This window comes from Ascaphus truei, chromosome 1 (genome assembly GCF_040206685.1).
Source record: "Ascaphus truei isolate aAscTru1 chromosome 1, aAscTru1.hap1, whole genome shotgun sequence".
In the NCBI taxonomy this organism is placed as follows: Eukaryota; Metazoa; Chordata; class Amphibia; order Anura; family Ascaphidae; genus Ascaphus; species Ascaphus truei.
In genome coordinates this window covers 531,781,205-531,801,885 of record NC_134483.1, presented here as the reverse complement: position 1 = coordinate 531,801,885, position 20,681 = coordinate 531,781,205, and the positions used below count along the sequence as shown (strand labels likewise).

At 48.4% G+C, this 20,681-nt stretch overlaps 1 long non-coding RNA gene across 1 annotated transcript in view; it reads right to left on the bottom strand.

The window, feature by feature from the left end:
* Positions 1-16,331, bottom strand: part of LOC142467100 (uncharacterized) — a 99,290-nt gene extending 82,959 nt beyond the window's left edge. The window contains exon 1 of the long non-coding RNA XR_012788309.1: positions 16,228-16,331. This is a non-coding gene — a long non-coding RNA (uncharacterized LOC142467100). The remainder of the gene's footprint in view (positions 1-16,227) is intronic.
* Positions 16,332-20,681: the final 4,350 nt, after the last annotated feature.

The following is a 20,681-nucleotide window of genomic DNA, read 5'->3' as shown; positions in this document are numbered from 1 at the left end:
CTCTCCCCCTCGTTCTCTTAACCCACCTCTTCCCCACCTATCACACTTCCCTTCTCATGCTCTCCCTCCCTCATGTATTTATCTCCCTCCCTTTGTCTCTCACTCTCCCCCTCTCACTTACACCCCAACCCTCTCTCATCAACACCCCACTATTCACCCCCCTCTTACACCCCTTTCCCTCCATCCTCTCTTACATCCACACTTATCCCCCTCCCTCTCTTGCTCAATCTCTTACTTACTCACTCACTCCCCCTCCTCACTCTTCCTCCTCACACTTTCACCTCTCTGACCATCTTTCACCCTTTCCCCCCCTTTTGCACACACTCCCACCCTCGTCTTTGTTCACTCAAAGCCCCTCCCTCTCAAATCCCACTTCTCACAAATCCCATCCCTTCCTCACACTCAACTTCCCTCCTCACACTCAATTCTCTTCCTCTATTCACACTCAATATCCTTCCTCTCCTCACACTCATTACCCCTCGTCACACTCAATAAACCCCTCCTCAGACTCAATAATCCCTCCTCCACTCCCTCTACTCACTGCACTCACTCCACTTCTGCTCTCCATCTTTCACAACAATCACAGACTCACAATGCACACTCTTTCAAACAAGCACACAATAAAAACTTTAACTTACATTTAACAATGCATGATCTATCCAGGTCAATGAGTCATAAACTTGAATGAATGTACAGTTATTTAATTGTGTTAAATTCATTTTCCCGGATGTACTGTATCTGAAAATAAGATGTATATCTTAATGGAATGGATTCTTTGTCCTAGTATTATCATTCTAATATGTGCTCGCACTCTGGCCCCGACGTGTGACCAACGTAAAAGCAAAGTTAATCATTGCTATTCAGACATTCCTTCCTCTGCAACATTCATTCTCAAGAAGCAGGGGAAATATCATCCAAGATTACTGATTGTTCATCAATGCCTCTGAAAATACTGCCAATGCTATTAAGATATTGAAATATTTTTGTTTTGCTTTTTTTTTTTTTGCCATATGTTAGCAAATCCACTGTCAGGAATGGAGATTAGCCACAGCTAATTTATTTTCGAAAGTTGAATAATGATTTAATGGTGCCGCTTGAATATGAATGGGCAGTAATACAACGGTGAGAATCAAAAGGCTATGTACCGCCTTACATATTAAGGTCAAGGCAGTGTCATCTGGTATCAGTGAGAGAGTTTCCTTTGATACATCTGGTACAATTTTCTCGCCACAGAACTACACAGCATTTGTCTTGATAAATAGAAGATAATATTAATGCACAAGCTTTCATGTGCAAGTTGGTAGAAAATAAGTGCTACAGATGTAACTCAAATAATTACACTCTAAATATTATTGAAAGGATGAGGGTACTTTTCTTTGATATATCAGCTGTTTTTTGGCCCAGAATTGAACCAATTTGCCTTTACACCAAGGTTTTTTTTTTATCAAAGTGTCATATGTATATTTTCTTTGATACATCTAGTGAATTTTTGCACCAGTTTCATAGTGGGAAGTCTTTTATAAAGTCACTATAGATCATATTTAGTGTCCGGAAATAATTGGACACTGACACAATTTTCATAATTTTGGCTCTGTACGCCACCACAATGGATTTGAAATGAAACAACCGAGAGGCAATAGAAGTGCAGACTTTCAGCTTTAATTTAAGGGGTCGAACATAAATATCGTATGAAAAGTTTAGGAATTGCAACCATTTTCATACACAGTCCTCTTATTTCAGGGGCTCAAATGTAATTGGACAAATTAACACAATCATAAATAAAATGTTCATTTTTAATACTTTGTCGAGAATCCTTTGCAGGCAATGACTGCTTGAAGTCTGGAACGCATGGACATCACCAAACGCTGGGTTTCCTCCTTTGTGATGCTTTGCCAGGCCTTTCCTGCAGCTGTCTTTAGTTGTTGTTTGTTCTTGGGTCTTTCTGCCTTAAGTTTTGTCTTCAGTGCAATGCATGCTCGATCAGGGGATTGACTCGGCCATTGCAGAATATTCCACTTCTTTGCCTTAAAAAAACTCCTGGGTTGCTTTCGCAGTATGTTTTGGGTCATTGACCATCTGTAAAGTGATGCGCCGTCCAATCAACTTTGCTGAATTTGGCTGAATCTGAGCAGACAATATATCCCTATATACTTCAGAATTCATCCGGCTGATTCTGTCTTCTGTCACATCATCAATAACCACTAGTGACCCAGTGCCATTGTAAGCCATGCATGCCCATGCCATCACACTGCCTCCACCGTGTTTTACAGATGATGTGGTATGCTTCGGATTTTAAGCCGTTCCAAGCCTTCTACATACTTTCTTCTTCCCATCATTCTGGTACAGGTTGATCTTAGTTTCATCTGTGCAAAGAATGCTGTTCCAGAACTGGGCTGGCTTTTTTTAGATATTGTTGCAAAGTCTAATCTGGCCCTTCTATTCTTGAGGCTTATGAATGGTTTGCATCTTGTGGTGAACCCTCTGTATTTGTTCTCGTGAAGTCTTCTCTTTATGGTAGGCTTGGATAATGACATGCCTACCTCCTGGAGAGTGTTCTTCACTTGGCTGGATGTTGTGAAGGGGTTTTTCTTTACCATGGAAAGGATCCTATGATCATCCACCACTGTTGTCTTCCGTGGACATCCAGGCCATTTTGTGTTGCAGAGCTCACCAGTGCGTTCTTTTTTTCTCAGAATATACCAAACTGTTGATTTGGCCACTCAATGTTTCTGCGATCTCGCTGATGGATTTGCTTTTTTGCAGCCTAAGGATGCCCTGTTTCACTTGCATTGAGAGCTCCTTTAACCGCATGTTGTGGGTTCATAGCAACAGCTTCCAAATGCGAATGCCACACCTGGAATCAACGCCAGACCTTTTACCTGCTTTATTGAGGATAAAATAACGAAGGAATAGCCCACACCTGTCCATGAAACAGCTTTTGAGTCAATTGTCCAATTACTTTTGGTCCCTTGAAAAAGAGGGGGCAACATATTAAAGAGATGTAATTCCTAAACCCTTCCTCCAATTTGGATGTGAATACCCTCAAATTAAAGCTGATAGACTGCACTTTAAGCCCATATTCTTTATTTAACTGTACTGTAACTTAAATTTATTTTGGTACACAGCCGAAATAACAAAACTTTTATCCGTGTCCAATTATTTCCGGACCTAACTGTGTGTGTGTGTGTGTGTGTGTGTGTGTGTGTGTGTGTGTGTGTGTGTGTGTGTGTGTGTGTGTGTGTGTGTGTGTGTGTGTGTGTGTGTGTGTGTGTATATATATATATATATATATATATATATATATATATATATATATATATATATATATATATCAGTACCATGTTAGCCGAGCTTCAATAATCAAAAAATAAATAGATGATACCGTTCTGTGGCTAACGAAATGCTTTTCGTTAGCCACAGAACGGTATCATCTATTTATTTTTTGATTATATATATATATATATATATATATATATATATATATATATATATATATATATATATATATATATATATATATATATATATATATATATATATATATATATATATATATATATACTGTATATAAACCATACGATACCGTTGGAAGCACGAGATCAGGAGACAGCACTCTGGTAAGTTTGATCACAAGTTTTTGTATTGAAAAAGACACATAAACCGACGTTTCGGTCCCCCAGTGGGACCTTTCTCCACCTTGAGAAAACTTGTGATCAAACTTACCAGAGTGCTGTCTCCTGATCTCATGCTTCAAACGGTATCGTATGGTTTATTATTGCTTTATGGGACAAGCACCCAAGTTTTTCTACTTGCAAGTGGAGTGCCGGCTGCTTCTGTGGATTATATACTGTCTATATATATATATATATATATATATATATATATATATATATATATATATATATAACAAAACAAAACAAAAAAATATTTAAAGGAGCGCCTATTTAAAACAACCTGCTAAATGTGAGTACGTCTAACTAACTGTGATTGCACAACCAATGGGGTGGCCAAGGAAGGTAAATAGTAATAATAAACCTATGTCACTTTAAGATAATACATAAAAACCAAAAGTGTAACTTTAATAAAAAATATAGAAAATGAAAAAATATAAAAAATACTCAAGGTAATGTAAAAAATAAAATCAATGGATAAGTCTATAAAAACCTTAAAAATCCTTAAAAAACACACGGAGTCCCGTTCCAGATGAATGCATCCAGGTATTAGGCAGCCCGTTTGGAAGGGATCACAGCTCCCTATAGATACCTATGGAAGAAAAGAAAAAACAGGCGCACACCTAGTGCATAAAAGTATAACAATTCAGTTTATGGAACAATAAAAACAGACAAATGCCCACTCACAAGTGTACACGGTAGTCAAGCAGTTATGAGATAGGCCCTCATAAGCCAGTGTTAGCGTCCGAATCAGCAATGGTGTCCTCTCCTGCACACAAGCCGCAAATTACCTTCCTATAAATACTGTGGGGTCATAACCAATGGGTAACCCCTGATGAAGTCATCATAGATGACGAAACGCGTAGGGCGTGGCTAAGGCAGAGGAGACACTGTCCCACAGAGACTTTCGCTATGGGCTGAGACTAATGCAGGCAGAGAGAGGCAAAGCTAAACAGAAGTCCGGATCCCTCTCCGTTTCCCCTGGCGGTGCAGCAACCAGAAGCAGGTAGCTGACGGTCCTGGTTCCCGGAGGGACTTCCTTTGCGGGGCACCCGACCGGGTGGACGTCACATCCGGTAGAAGTAGACCATGCGGCTTGTGTGCAGGAGAGGACACCATTGCTGATTCGGACGCTAACACTGGCTTATGAGGGCCTATCTCATAACTGCTTGATTACCGTGTACACTTGTGAGTGGGCATTTGTCTGTTTTTATTGTTCCATAAACTGAATTGTTATACTTTAATGCACTAGGTGTGCGCCTGTTTTTTCTTTTCTTATATATATATATATATATATATATAGACAATTAATTATAACCACACGCCCGTGGCGAGTGGATTTCGGCCGCTGGCGAGCCGTGCTGCGGCTCTATGAATTCCCCATGCAATTATTCCTGCTCGCACTATGTGAGCCCATTATTTGGCTCCTTCAGTACCTGCAATGGCTGCGCGGCATCAGACGCCGTGTTGCCATGCCAACATGATGCTCGTGATGTCATGACGTCACGCAGCGTCAAGGAGCTGAGGAGCACAAGCCACCATTGGAGTCTGGCACCGGCATGTCCCATCTCCCGCCCGGCTGGCCGCATTTTCCATCTACCGCCCACAACTCCCGTCCCCTGCCCGCATTTCCCATCTCCCGCCCGCATCTCCCACCCGGCTGGCCGCATCTTCCGCCCGCATTTCCCATCTCCCGTCCGCATCTCCCACCCGGCTGGCCGCATCTTCCACCCGCATTTCCCATCTCCCGTCCGCATCTCCCACCCGGCTGGCCACATCTTCCGCCCGCATTTCCCATCTCCTGCCCGACCTCCAGCACTGCCCTCATCTCCCGCCCGACCTCCAGCACCGCCCGCATCTCCCGCCCGACCTCCAGCACCGCCCGCATCTCCCGCCCGACCTCACTCACCTCACACCCAGCTGCCCGGCCTCACGCACCTCCCGCCTGACCTACCGCACCAGCTGCCCGACAAACAGCACCTCCCGCCTGGCTGGATGAACTGCTGCACAGGTGGGCCCCTCCTTTCAATGAATACCCTGTCTGTGAGTGTGTCTGTCTGTGAGTGTGTGTGAGTGAGTGTCTCTGTGTGAGTGTGTGTGAGTGAGTGTCTCTGTGTGAGTGTGTGTGAGTGAGTGTCTCTGTGTGAGTGTGTGTGAGTGAGTGTCTCTGTGTGAGTGTGTGTGAGTGAGTGTCTCTGTGTGAGTGTGTGTGAGTGAGTGAGTGAGTGTGTGTGAGTGAGTGAGTGAGTGAGTGAGTGTCTCTCTGTGTGAGTGTCTCTCTGTGTGAGTGTCTCTCTGTGTGAGTGTCTCTCTGTGTGAGTGTCTCTCTGTGTGAGTGTCTCTCTGTGTGAGTGTCTCTCTGTGTGAGTGTCTCTCTGTGTGAGTGTCTCTCTGTGTGAGTGTCTCTCTGTGTGAGTGTCTCTCTGTGTGAGTGTCTCTGTGTGTGAGTGTCTCTGTGTGTGAGTGTCTCTGTGTGTGAGTGTCTCTGTGTGTGAGTGTCTCTGTGTGTGAGTGTCTCTGTGTGTGAGTGTCTCTGTGTGAGAGTGTCTCTGTGTGAGAGTGTCTCTGTGTGAGAGTGTCTCTGTGTGAGAGTGTCTCTGTGTGAGAGTGTCTCTGTGTGAGAGTGTCTCTGTGTGAGAGTGTCTCTGTGTGAGAGTGTCTCTGTGTGAGAGTGTCTCTGTGTGAGAGTGTCTCTGTGTGAGAGTGTCTCTGTGTGAGAGTGTCTCTGTGTGAGAGTGTCTCTGTGTGTGAGTGTCTCTGTGTGTGAGTGTCTCTGTGTGTGAGTGTCTCTGTGTGTGAGTGTGTCTGTGTGTGAGTGTGTCTGTGTGTGAGTGTGTCTGTGTGTGAGTGTGTCTGTGTGTGAGTGTGTGAGTGTTTGTGAGTGTGTGAGTGTGAGTGTGTGTGTGAGTTTGTCTGTGTGTGTGTGTGTGTGTCTGTGTGTGAGTGTGTCTGTGTGTGAGTGTGTCTGTGTGTGAGTGTGTCTGTGTGTGAGTGTGTCTGTGTGTGAGTGTGTCTGTGTGTGAGTGTGTCTGTGTGTGAGTGTGTCTGTGTGTGAGTGTGTCTGTGTGTGAGTGTGTCTGTGTGTGAGTGTGTCTGTGTGTGAGTGTGTCTGTGTGTGAGTGTGTCTGTGTGTGAGTGTGTCTGTGTGTGAGTGTGTCTGTGTGTGAGTGTGTCTGTGTGTGAGTGTGTCTGTGTGTGAGTGTGTCTGTGTGTGAGTGTGTCTGTGTGTGAGTGTGTCTGTGTGTGAGTGTGTGTGTGTGTGAGTGTGTCTGTGTGAGTGTGAGTGTGTGTGTGAGTGTGTGTGTGAGTGTGTGTGTGTGTGTCTCTGTGTGTGAGTGTGTCTGTGTGTGAGTGTATCTCTGTGTGTGAGTGTGAGTGTGAGTGTGAGTGTGAGTGTGTCTGTGTGTGTGTGTGTGTGTGTGTGTGAGTGTGTGTGTGTGTGTGTGAGTGTGTGTGTGTGTGTGTGTGTCTGTGTGTGTTTCTGTCTTCCTGTCTCCGTCGCCCTCTCCCTGTTGCCCTGTCTCTGTCTCCCTCTCCCTGTCTGTCTCTGTCTCCCTCTCCCTGTCTGTCTCTGTATCTCTCTCCCTGTCTCTGTATCTCTCTCCCTGTCTCTGTCTCTGTATCTCTCTCCCTGTCTCTGTCTCTGTGTCTCTCTCTCTCTCTGTCTCTGTGTGTCTCTCTCTGTGTGTCTCTCTCTGTGTGTCTCTCTCTGTGTGTCTCTCTCTGTGTGTCTCTCTCTGTGTGTCTCTCTCTGTGTGTCTCTCTCTGTGTGTCTCTCTCTGTGTGTCTCTCTCTGTGTGTCTCTCTCTGTGTGTCTCTCTCTGTGTGTCTCTCTCTGTGTGTCTCTCTCTGTGTGTCTCTCTCTGTGTGTCTCTCTCTGTGTGTCTCTCTCTGTGTGTCTCTCTCGCTCGCTCTCGCTCTCTCGCGCTCTCTCTCTCTCTCTCGCTATCTGTCTCGCTCTCTCATCCGCTCTCTCACCCGCTCTCTCACACACTCTGGATCTCTTATTTACCCTATATATCTTAAGTGCCCTATACCTACACCGAAATAACCTATACTGCTATCTTCCAGATCTAACTCTCGAGCTTCACACGGAAGACATCGGAATCCCCCCCTAACCCAGAAGACAGGTAAGGAACACCTCCCCTCCAATGTATAACATGTACCTGGACATTGAGGGACTGCGGATCAGGTAAGATCCCAGGCGGGATTGCTGCTTTAGATATTGTGACGCGGGGGCGTCCAGGCACTAGTTATGGGGTTCAGGAAACTAGTCATTCACATCTGGCTTTTTTTTCTAAATCCGACATTACACACACACACACACACACACACACACACACACACACACACACACACACACACACACACACACACACACACACACACACACACACACGTAACAAGGACTAATTGTAGTATAATGTAATACAATAAATAAACTAATGTCAAAAACAAATGTTGTTCTTACTAGGAATTTATTATTTTTTTTTTTTTTAAACTAGGGTCTGGGCTAGGTGGCGAGTAAATTTTTTGTTCGGCGCGTAGATTTTTGGGTGATTTGTCGAACACTGTATATATATATATATATATATATATATATATATATATATAAAATGGAAGTTACTGCTGCGCTAACTTGGATTTATGGACTCTATATATTTGGAAGTATATCTTCTATCTCTTGGCGATTTCTCATCCCTTTACTCCTCCATCTGAGCACTGTTATTGTGCATACTGAATTGCGTCCGGATCCTGTGACGTCACCCAGTGAGCAGCTATCGCGAGACTTGACAACCAGGAAGCTACCTAGTGCACGCGCACGTTCCTGGCATCCGCGGCGGAGGTTACCAGAGCAGCTACACGTGGATCGGCGCACCGAACGGAGGAACAGGTGATGAGCCAAGTTATTTCTAATTACTGCTTATTACATTGTGAGTGTCCGTAGTCTAGCAGCATTAATTAATAAATTATTTTACACAGTAATACACTATGGGAGTCTTCTTTCTGTTATATATATATATATATATATATATATACAGTGCTCGACAAATAATGATAACCACTCGCCCGTTGCGAGTGGATTTAGGCCGCTGGCGAGCCGTGCTGCAGCTCTATGAATTCCCCTGCTCCTGCCAAATTTTTTTTTTTTTTTTTTTTTAATAAATAAATAATCTCCCTCCCTGATTGGGTTAACGCGGGGAAGAGCTCCTTCCCCTGATCTCCTCCCCCTCCTGATCTCCTCCCGTGAGTCAGGGGGAGCCCGGCCGGGTGCCTGTTCATTACATTTTAAAAAAAAGTTAAAAAAAAAATGGCGGCGATTTCCTTGGTCCCGGCGCGCATGCACAGGGCAAGCAGGGTGTCCTGCCCTCTGTGCTGCCTGTGGGCCCTCTGTGCTGCCTGTGGGCCCGCTGCCTGCCCCCCCCAGCAACCCAGAATCCCCCGCACCCTCACCCCCCCCCCCCCGCTCCCCACGTGGGACGGAGGGGGAAGCCCAAAACAAGCGCCGCGCACAATTTAGCCCCACCCCCCGCTCCCTCCCCCCTCCGCTCCCTACGTGGGACGGAGGGGGAAGCCCAAAGCAAGCCCCGCGCGCAACCCACGTGGGACGGAGGGGGAAGCGCCAACCCAGCTTCCCCCGTGCGCGCCTCCTGCGCATGATCTCCCCCTAATCACCTGCCCCCGATCCCCGCTTGGTGTTCGGGGAGCGTGCTTCGGGGGGGGGGGAGGGGCCTGCTGCCGTGCGGAGGGGCCTGCTGCCTTAAGGAGGGGCCTGCTGCCTTAAGGAGGGGCCTGCTGCCTTAAGGAGGGGCCTGCTGCCGTGCGGAGGGGCCTGCTGCCGCGTGCGACCCGGTGAGTGTGTGTGTGAGTGACAGAGTGAGTGTCTGTGTCTGTCTGTGAGTGAGTGTCTGTGAGTGAGTGTCTGTGAGTGAGTGTCTGTGAGTGAGTGTCTGTGAGTGAGTGTCTGTGAGTGAGTGTCTGTGAGTGAGTGTCTGTGAGTGAGTGTCTGAGTGAGTGTATCTGTGAGTGAGTGTGTCTGTGTGTGTGCCTGTGTGTGTGTGTGTGCGTGCCTGTGTGTGTGTGTGTGTGTGTGTGTGTCAGAGCGAGTGTGTGTCTCTGAGTGTTCTGAGTGAGTGTGTCTCTGAGTGAGTGTGTCTCTGAGTGAGTGTGTCTCTGAGTGAGTGTGTCTCTGAGTGAGTGTGTCTCTGAGTGAGTGTGTCTCTGAGTGAGTGTGTCTCTGAGTGAGTGTGTCTCTGAGTGAGTGTGTCTCTGCGTGTGTGTCTCTGCGTGAGTGAGTGTGTCTGAGTGAGTGTGCCTGTGAGTGAGTGTGTCTGAGTGAGTGTGCCTGTGTGTGTGTGTGTGTGCCTGTGTGTATGTGCCTGTCTGTGTGTGTGTGTGTGTGTGTGTGTCAGAGTGAGTGTGTGTCTCTGAGTGAGTGTGTGTCTCTGAGTGAGTGTGTGTCTCTGAGTGAGTGTGTGTCTCTGAGTGAGTGTGTGTCTCTGAGTGAGTGTGTGTCTCTGAGTGAGTGTGTGTCTCTGAGTGAGTGTGTGTCTCTGAGTGAGTGTGTGTCTCTGAGTGAGTGTGTGTCTCTGAGTGAGTGTGTGTCTCTGAGTGAGTGTGTGTCTCTGAGTGAGTGTGTGTCTCTGAGTGAGTGTGTGTCTCTGAGTGAGTGTGTGTCTCTGAGTGAGTGTGTCTCTGAGTGAGTGTGTCTCTGAGTGAGTGTGTCTCTGAGTGAGTGTGTCTCTGAGTGAGTGTGTCTCTGAGTGAGTGTGTCTCTGAGTGAGTGTGTCTCTGAGTGAGTGTGTCTCTGAGTGAGTGTGTCTCTGAGTGAGTGTGTCTCTGAGTGAGTGTGTCTCTGAGTGAGTGTGTCTCTGAGTGAGTGTGTCTCTGAGTGAGTGTGTCTCTGAGTGAGTGTGTCTCTGAGTGAGTGTGTCTCTGAGTGAGTGTGTCTGAGTGAGTGTGTCTGAGTGAGTGTGCCTGAGTGTGTGTCTCTGAGTGTCTCTGCGTGAGTGTGTCTCTGCGTGAGTGTGTCTCTGCGTGAGTGTGTCTCTGCGTGAGTGTCTGCGTGTCTGTGAGTGTGTGTGTTTGTGAGTGTCACCCTCTCCCTGTGTCGCCCTCGCCTTCTCCCTGTGTCGCCCTCGCCCTCGCATTCTCGCCCTCGCACTCTCTCTGTCTTTGTCTCACATTCTCTCTCTCTGTCTCTCTTTTTCTGTCTGTCTCTCTTTTTCTGTGTGTCTCTCTTTTTCTGTGTGTCTCTCTTTTTCTGTGTGTCTCTCTTTTTCTGTGTGTCTCTCTTTTTCTGTGTGTCTCTCTTTTTCTGTGTCTCTCTCTTTTTCTGTGTCTCTCTCTTTTTCTGTGTCTCTCTCTTTTTCTGTGTCTCTCTCTCTCTGGCTCTCTGGCCGAGTCCATAGAAGGACAGGCCGTGCTGAGGCGTGCGGACGCTCCGTGCTGAGCCCCTGCATCCTCAATGAGGATGCCTTGAGAGGGGGCTCACGCGAGCGTCCGCAGGCGTGCTGAGGCGCTGGATTTTTCAGCCGACAGCAAAACTGTTTTTCAGAGCACTGTCGGCTGAAAACATCCAATCAGCGCGGAGCAGCGTCAACGTCACGGCGCCATGACGTTGACGTCGGTGCGTCGCGGGGGATTGGCCCAGCGACGTCACTGCCCCGCCTCCGTCAGTCTCCCCCCGTCTCCCGATCGCGCCCGCTGGCTCGCCTGCATGGGCATGAAATCGCGCAGATTTCAGCAGGCGAGCCTCAGCGTCAACGCGGTTCCGAATTGCTCACCCCTCTATGGCCCCAGCCTTAGTCTCTCTCTATCCGTCTCTCTATCCGTCTCTCTCTCTGTCTCTCCCACCCTCTCTCTCTCCCACCCTCTCTCTCTCCCACCCTCTCTCTCTCCCACCCTCTCTCTCTCCCACCCTCTCTCTCTCCCACCCTCTCTCTCTCCCACCCTCTCCCTCTCCCTCTCTCTCTCCCCCACTCTCTCTCTCTCTCCCCCACACTCTCTCTCTCTCTCCCCCCCACACTCTCTCTCTCTCTCTCTCCCCCACACTCTCTCTCTCTCTCCCCCACACTCTCTCTCTCTCTCCCCCACACTCTCTCTCTCTCTCCCCCACACTCTCTCTCTCTCTCCCCCACACTCTCTCTCTCTCTCCCCCACACTCTCTCTCTCTCTCCCCCACACTCTCTCTCTCTCTCCCCCACACTCTCTCTCTCTCTCCCCCACACTCTCTCTCTCTCTCCCCCACACACTCTCTCTCTCCCCCACACTCTCTCTCTCTCTCCCCCACTCTCTCTCTCTCTCCCCCACACTCTCTCACACTCGGGATCTGGATATCTTATTTACCCTATATATCTTAACTGCTCTATACTACACTGAAATAACCTATACTGCTTACTTCCAGATCTGACTCAAGCTTCACACTGAAGACATCGGAACTCCCCCCCCCCCTAACCCAGAAGACAGGTAGGGAACACATCCCCTCCAATGTATAACATTGCCGGAATGAGGGTACCTGGACATTGAGGGACTGCGGATCAGGTAAGATCCCAGGCGGGATCGCTGCTTTAAATATTCTGGCTTTTTTTTCTAGATTCGACATTTATACACACACACACACACAACTAATTGTAGTATAATGTAATACAATAAATAAACTAATGTCAAAAACGAATGTTCTTACTAGGAATTTGTTTTTTTTTAAAATGAGGGACTGGGGGCGGGATTAGAGGCGGGGTTGGGGGCGGGGTTGGGGGCGGGATTAGAGGCGGGACTAGGTGGCGAGTAGATTTTTTTGGTTCGGCGAGTAGATTTTTGGGTGATTTGTCAAGCACTGTATATATATATATATATATATATATATATATATATATATATATAGCCCCCTGTAAACAGCACAGGCTATACCTATCTTCCTTCTGCTGTGGTAAGTCCTGTTAAGATCAGGCACCAGTAATCATCCTGGGTTTTCCCCCTTCATAGCCCTATCCTGAATGATAGACGCAGGCCTGGACTCTGCTGCAGGCGTGAGCAAGGGGGGAGGTCCTGTTGACATCACGAGGGGCGGGGCTAGCTCTATATTTAGCAGCCAACTCCGGTGAGAAGAGTTAGAGAGTTGATAGTGATACCGAGAGTCTGGCGTTGCCGGTTAGTTATGCCGGGAGTATGCAGTGCAGTTAATATGCTATAAGTCAAGAAATCCTGCGGATCGGTCCGAGGATTTGGAGGAGACTACGGTTTCCCCTGTGCAGAGTGCAGGCGAAAGAAGAGCGGAAAGATTCAGCGTCCTTTAGTAGAGCTGATAGAATTATAGACTTGGTGGACCAATGCCCTCACCCCACTGCCAGGGGTGTTGGGGAGAATTCAAGACCCACCGCGAGGCTAACCTCGGGGGTGGGCCATGGGGTATTGAAGCCCTAGCCCAGACCATCCTGACTTGGGGGGAAGGAGAGGAGGAATTATCTGGGTGAAGGCGAGCGGCGTGTAACCCGTCCTGGCTATTGTGTTGCGGCTGTTGGAAGCCACTATCGTTGGAATATTGTTGCTCTGTCAATAAAAGAGACTATTCTTCATCCGTAAAGACTGTGTGTGACTTGGAAAGTACTACACTGGGACCCAAGGGGTTCTACTATACCGGTCCTGTCCCATATTCCTGGGAGTATAGAAGATGGAGGCACTGCACCACTAAGAGATCATGGAGGCTACCACCCCAGAAGCCCGGTCCTGGATCCCCCACAACATCGTGGGAAGCTCAGGCCCTCCTGTTCCTCACAGGTACGCACCACACCGCATGTAATCCGTCCTCATGCACCCTAGACACCACCGTAGAGTCTGGGGGAAGGTGGGGAAGCAGGGTTACACATATATATATATATATATATATATATATATATATATATATATATATATATATATATATATATATATAGTTAATTAAATTCTGAATGTTTTGGGAAGATGTTCATTGAGGAAACAGACAGTCCTCGGTTATCCAACGGAATCCGTTCTGGAAGTAGCATTGGATAGTGACACCGCTGTAAAGTGAGTCCCATGTTAATCAGTGGCGGTGAGCGTTGGATAACGCATTCCGGTGTCGAAAAATGGCCCATAGGATTGCATTGTAAAGCATTGGATAAGTTGTACAGTGAAACGTTGGATAACGAGGACTACCTGTGAACATCACTAGACATGACTCAAGACTACGTCTACTGCCTGTTGAAACTGATTATGGCCCAGATGCACTAAGCTTGGTTAGGCTATTCACCTAACGCTAAGTACAGCCCTCTATAGAGCAGGCCCCAGTCGGCGTGTGTGCAGGCGCGCATAAAGCACGATGCGCGACCGCCTTTGCCAAAAGACAAGATTTTTCTCTTTTGGCGCGGCGGCTAAGAATTGGCCAGGTCATGGCGACAGTTCAGCAAATGAGGGTGAACCAGCTGCGTTACATCATGGCCACGCCTCTACCACGTCTCCGCCAAAAATCTTGCCTGTTGTTCTGGACGCGCATCCCATCAGGACCCTTTGACCGCAGATCGCAGCTTAAACTGGCACACGTGCCGCCAGCTGCTCCGACGTGCACGCAGTGACTGGGTTCATAACATAAGACAGGTCTGCAACCCCGCCTTTCCCTATTATCTCTTAGCTTTCAGTGCTTTCACTGCACCAGAGGAATGTGGTATATGTGGTGCTCAGAATTGAACAAGTGACCTCATAAGACATATTTAGTGATGAAACCATTGTTTTGGTGGTCCGGCGATGATGGAGTGCCCCTCAATAAATGCAATGAGACTGCGTAATTACTGTAGGGGAAGTGACAAGTGGAGTCAGTTAAGACAGCCACCGGGATGTACACAGTAATCACCCTGACAGTATAATGAGGAAGGAACAATGTCCATTAACAGCAGGATTTACATAAGGCACATTGGCACTTTACCTGCTCAATCCAGGGGGCACTCTCAGGATCTGTAGCGTGCAATCCATCCGTTGATGAGTACAAGAGGGTGGTTGGTGTAGATAGAGCACAGCTCCAGACGCCCTGCAATGTCAAGCAGGGAAAACAAAACCAGGCCACTCCGCAGTAGTTTTTGTTCCCTGTATGTGTTAGCTGGCACCAATACAAATTTGAAACTACTGCGGAGTGGCCTGGTTTTGTTTTCCCTGCTTGACATTGCAGGGCGTCTGGAGCTGTGCTCTATCTACACAACCCCCCTCTTTCACTGCACCAAAGGGATTCTGGGTAATGACATGCAAATGAGCACACAGGGTCATCTTTGCTGCAAATCCATTTTATCATGGACCCCTACAAGCTTATGCCTGCTGCAATGCACAGCTTTTCCAGCACAGCCTGGGTTAAAGTGCATAGCCAGTATGTTGTTTCAACCTTAAGGACATCCCAGCTTTAGCACAGGTGATGCAGTCGAAGACAGAGAAACAATTTCTTCTAAGTGCAGGTCTCCTCTAAGACGTGGAAAGACAACGTTTCAGCTCCCAAATGGACCTTTCACCAGATGAAAGGTCCATATGGGACCTGAAACATTGTCTTTCCACTGTTCTTGGCTATCACATTAAATGGAGAACTTCATTATGAGCGTGTGAGTAGAGCTCCACTTTGTATCACTGTCTTAGAGGAGACCTGCACTTTGGAGGAATTTGTTTGTCTAATGTACGTTGTGTTGGCTGCACAAGCAGGTTTCTCCTGGCCTGAAGCTGTGTCCCCGCACTTTGGTATTGCAGTCGAAGACTGTGTCACTGATGGAGCCTTCTATTCTGAAACCAGGATATCCTTAAAACCTGACGCGTTGGGGGGTCTTGAGGACAGCAGTTGAGCACCCCTGCTCTAAAACCTAGAGACTGCAACTGGTGAAGCGATTTCTCACTTTATTATGACAGTTCTGAACATTCTGTTCAGTTTGCTATTTAGAGTTAAGTAAAATGTAATGAATATAATGAAGGCATTATCTCCGAATGTATTTAAAAACTGAAGCAAAATTAGTGCGGAGGCAAGTGCGAAAAAAAGTCTGAATGTCAGCAAAGCACATGCTAGCACACATATTGGAGGCTTCAATTTGTATTCATGCCTAGCATTTGACATGTCGTGGGCTGAGAAATTAACTTCACTGTAATGGTGCGTCTGTGTGTCGTTAACACTTAAACCCAATAACAAATATGAGAAAGTTTTTATTTTTTTCCCCCTTTGCAAGATACAGATGCATACAGTATTTCCAACATCGTGTTTATTGTAGGTTTGCTATACTTAAAGAGATGAACGGAAAAGGAGGGGGGTGCAAAGGAATATAATCAGCAGGTGAGCATAGAGATAATATGTTCACTCAGAGAAGGCAACAGAGTGGCAACGTGATGCACTAAAAAGGGTGAACGCAAAAAAGCAAATCTTCAGCACATGCATCAAACAATGGTGGAGCATAAAAAAGGTGAGTTCATATAGTACAACGGAGTTAACACGCTGATTCAATGAACCGGGTGAGCACTGAGGGTGATCTCCAAAATCGATAGGGACAGGGGTGTATATATATGTCAAATGAGCACTACTTACACGGCCATGTGTAAGTACAGGCACGTAGAGAATCCTTTCAGTCAGCTTCCCACGTCAGTTAGGTAGGTATGCTTCTGGGTGGTATTCCAATAGCCCAGGGGTGGGGAACGTCCGGCCCGCGAAGTCATTTGGTCCGGCCCCCAGGAAGCCTGCAAGAATGGTTTATTTAAAAAAAAAAAAAAAAAAAAAAAAAACTCACCCTCTCCTGATTGGCTGCCCGTGCTGTCACTCTGCCAAGATTTTTTTTTTTTGGCCCGCCTCTTCCTACAGCACTGCTCCCTCCCTTCTCTCCTCCAGTAATGCCGGGCTCCTTAGGCTCCGCCCCCCTGTCCCTCCCTTTAGGCTCCGCGGGCCTGCCAGTCTCTCAGCTGCACTGGCCATGCTGCTCCAGCAGCCCATCCACGGGCCCCAGGTAACCCACATACCCCCCTATACCCCCTCCCAGGCACCTTACCCACCCCAAGGGGGGAGAGACCTTATTATTGTGTGTGTTTACAGAGGTGGGCTTATTGTGTGTGTATCTGTCACTGTGTGTGTGTGTGTGTGTCAATGTCACTGTGTGTGTGTGTGTGTGTGTCAATGTGTGTGTGTGTGTGTGTGTGTGTGTGTGTGTGTGTGTGTCAATGTCACTGTGTGTGTGTGTGTGTGTGTGTGTGTGTGACTGGCACTGTCACTGTGTGTGTCTATCACTCTCACTGTGTGTGTGTGTGTTTGTGTGTGTGTGTGTGTGTGTGTCACTCTCACTGTGTGTGTGTGTCACTCTCACTGTGTGTGTGTGTGTGTGTGTGTGTGTGTCACTCTCACTGTGTATGTGTGTGTCACTCTCACTGTGTGTGTGTGTGTCACTCTCACTGTGTGTGTGTGTCACTCGCACTGTGTGTGTGTGTGTGTGTGTGTGTTGTGTCACTCTCACTGTGTGTGTGTGTGTCACTCTCACTGTGTGTGTGTGTCACTCTCACTGTGTGTGTGTGTGTCACTCTCACTGTGTGTGTGTCACTCTCAATGTGTGTGTGTGTCACTCGCACTGTGTGTGTGTGTCACTCTCACTATGTGTGTGTGTTGTGTGTCACTCTCACTGTGTGTGTGTGTGTGTCACTCTCACTGTGTGTGTGTGTGTCACTCTCACTGTGTATGTGTGTGTCACTCTCACTGTGTGTGTGTGTGTCACTCTCACTGTGTGTGTGTCACTCTCACTGTGTGTGTGTGTGTGTGTCACTCTCACTGTGTGTGTGTGTGTCACTCTCACTGTGTGTGTGTCACTCTCACTGTGTGTGTGTGTGTGTCACTCTCACTGTGTGTGTGTGTGTGTGTGTGTGTGTGTGTGTGTGTCACTCTCAGTGTGTGTGTGTGTGTGTGTGTGTCACTCTCACTGTGTGTGTGTGTGTGTCACTCTCACTGTGTGTGTGTGTGTGTGTGTGTGTGTGTGTGTGTGTGTCACTCTCACTGTGTGTGTGTGAGTCACTGTCTGTGTCACGGTCACTGTGTTTGTGTGTCACTGTCTGTGTGTGGCAGCAGCCGCCTGAGGTGATTAAGGACCTGAGTATCACCAGGGCGGCGTGGGTACGCAGCGCTCCAGGGGGGAGAGGGTATAAGAGGAGTGGAGGATGGGGGGGGGGGAAGGGGTATAAGAGGAGTGGGGGATGAGGGGGGAGGGGGTATAAGAGGCTTGGGGGATAGAAGAACGAGTCTGCGGTGGGAGAGACACCTCACTACCGCCTCTCCTCCTCCCCACACCGGGCAGCAGTTGTGGAGGGTACCTGCTCCGATCTCCCCCTGCTCCGCCCCTCCCCCCGTGCACTTACACGGCCCTCCTCCCCACACTGGGTAGCAGTTGCGGAGGAGGGCACCTGCTCCAAACCCCCCTGCGCAGATTCCCCCCCCCCTTGCACACTTACACAGTCCTCCTTCTCCCCACACGAGAAGCAGTTGCGGAGGGCACCTGCTCCGATCCCCCCAATCAGATTTCCCTCCCCCTGTGTGTGTCAGAGAGACTGTGTGTGCGTCTGAGAGAGTGTGTCTGAGCGAGTGTGTGTGTGTGTCTGAGCGAGTTTGTGTGTGTGTCTGAGCGAGTTTGTGTGTGTCTGAGCGAGTGTGTGTGTGTGTGTCTGAGCGAGTGTGTGTGTCTGAGCGAGTGTGTGTGTGTGTGTCTGAGCGAGTGTGTGTGTGTGTCTGAGCGAGTGTGTGTGTGTCTGAGCGAGTGTGTGTGTGTCTGAAAGAGAGAGAGGGAGAGTGTGTGTCTGAGAGAGAGAGGGAGAGTGTGTGTCTGAGAGAGAGAGGGAGAGTGTGTGTCTGAGAGAGAGGGAGAGTGTGTCTGAGAGACAGAGGGAGAGTGTGTCTGAGAGACAGAGGGAGAGTGTGTCTGAGAGACAGAGGGAGAGTGTGTGTCTGAGAGACAGAGGGAGAGTGTGTGTCTGAGAGACAGAGGGAGAGTGTGTGTCTGAGAGACAGAGGGAGAGTGTGTGTCTGAGAGACAGAGGGAAAGTGTGTGTCTGAGAGAGAGAGGGAGAGTGTGTCTGAGAGAGAGAGGGAGAGTGTGTGTCTGAGAGAGAGAGGGAGAGTGTGTGTCTGAGAGAGAGGGAGAGTGTGTGTCTGAGAGAGAGAGAGGGAGAGTGTGTGTCTGAGAGACAGAGGGAGAGTGTGTGTCTGAGAGACAGAGGGAGAGTGTGTCTGAGAGAGAGGGAGAGTGTGTGTCTGAGAGAGAGAGGGAGAGTTTTGTCTGAGAGACAGAGGGAGAGTGTGTGTCTGAGAGACAGAGGGAAAGTGTGTGTCTGAGAGAGAGAGGGAGAGTGTGTCTGAGAGAGAGAGGGAGAGTGTGTCTGGGAGAGAGGGAGAGTGTTTGTCTGAGAGAGAGAGAGGGAGAGTGTGTCTGAGAGAGAGAGGGAGAGTGTGTCTGGGAGAGAGGGAGAGTGTGTGTCTGAGAGGGAGAGTGTGTGTGAGGGAGAGTGTGTATGAGAGAGAGAGGGAGAGTGTGTGTCTGAGAGAGAGGGAGAGTGTGTGTGTGAGAGAGAGGGAGAGTGTGTCTGAGAGAGAGAGGGAGAGTGTGTCTGAGAGAGAGAGGGAGAGTGTGTGTCTGAGAGAGAGGGAGAGTGTGTGTCTGAGAGAGAGGGAGAGTGTGTGTCTGAGAGAGAGGGAGAGTGTGTGTCTGAGAGAGAGTGTGTCTGAGAGAGAGTGTGTATGAGAGAGAGTGTGTATGAGAGAGAGTGTGTATGAGAGAGAGTGTGTATGAGAGAGAGTGTGTATGAGAGAGAGTGTGTATGAGAGAGAGTGTGTATGAGAGAGAGTGTGTATGAGAGAGAGTGTGTATGAGAGAGAGAGTGTCTGAGAGAGAGAGTGTCTGAGAGAGATAGATAGAGAGATAGAGAGAGTGTGTCAGAGAGAGAGGGTCTGACAGTCAGAGAGAGAGGGTCTGACAGTCAGAGTGGGTCTGACAGAGTGGGTCTGGGTCTGACAGTCTGAGAGTGGGTCTGACAGTCTGAGAGTGGGTCTGACAGTCTGAGTGAGAGTGGGCCTGAGAGTGAGAGTGGGCCTGAGAGTGAGAGTGGGCCTGAGAGTGAGAGTGGGCCTGAGAGTGAGAGTGTGGGTCTGAGAGTGAGAGTGTGGGTCTGAGAGTGAGAGTGTGGGTCTGAGAGTGAGAGTGTGGGTCTGAGAGTGAGAGTGTGGGTCTGAGAGTGAGAGTGTGGGTCTGAGAGTGAGAGTGTGGGTCTGAGAGTGTGTGAGTGGGTCTGAGTGTGTGTGAGTGGGTCTGAGAGTGTGTGAGTGGGTCTGAGAGTCTGCGAGTGGGTCTGAGAGTCTGCGAGTGGGTCTGAGAGTCTGCGAGTGGGTCTGAGAGCCTGAGCGAGAGAGTGGGTCTGAGAGAGTGGGTCTGAGAGAGAGTGGGTCTGAGGGTCTGAGAGTCTGAGAGAGAGAGTGGGTCTGAGAGAGAGAGTGGGTCTGAGAGTCTGATTTCCCTACCCCCTACCCGATTTCTGTGTGTGTGTGTGTGTGTGTGTGCACGTGTGCATTTGCGTGTGCACAGACACCAACCCACAGTCAGTCAGTCACCCAAAAAGAAGAAGTTCCAGCCATCACATTAGGGGTGAGTTCATTAAATGTTTCACCAAATACAGCAGGCTAATTTTTAAGTTGATAATTTTGGATGGCCCTCGAATGATTTTATAAATATCAAAATGGCCCTTGGCAGAAAAAAGGTTCCCCACCCCTGCAATAGCCCAATGGCTGGATGATGTCACCGCTTAGGGACTCCGCCAAGTAGAATTAAGATGAGAAGAGCGTGTGTTCAGATATGCATTAAACATTTATTAAAAATAATAGCACATACACACTTACATAAAAGAAAGCCCGTGTCGGCGACCACAGGGATCCGAATCCACTCTCGCAGTAAGTGATCTCTGCTCCCGCATCCGGTATAGAGAAACTGGTTAGATGGAAGGTGGAGTGTGCTCGCATAGCTACGG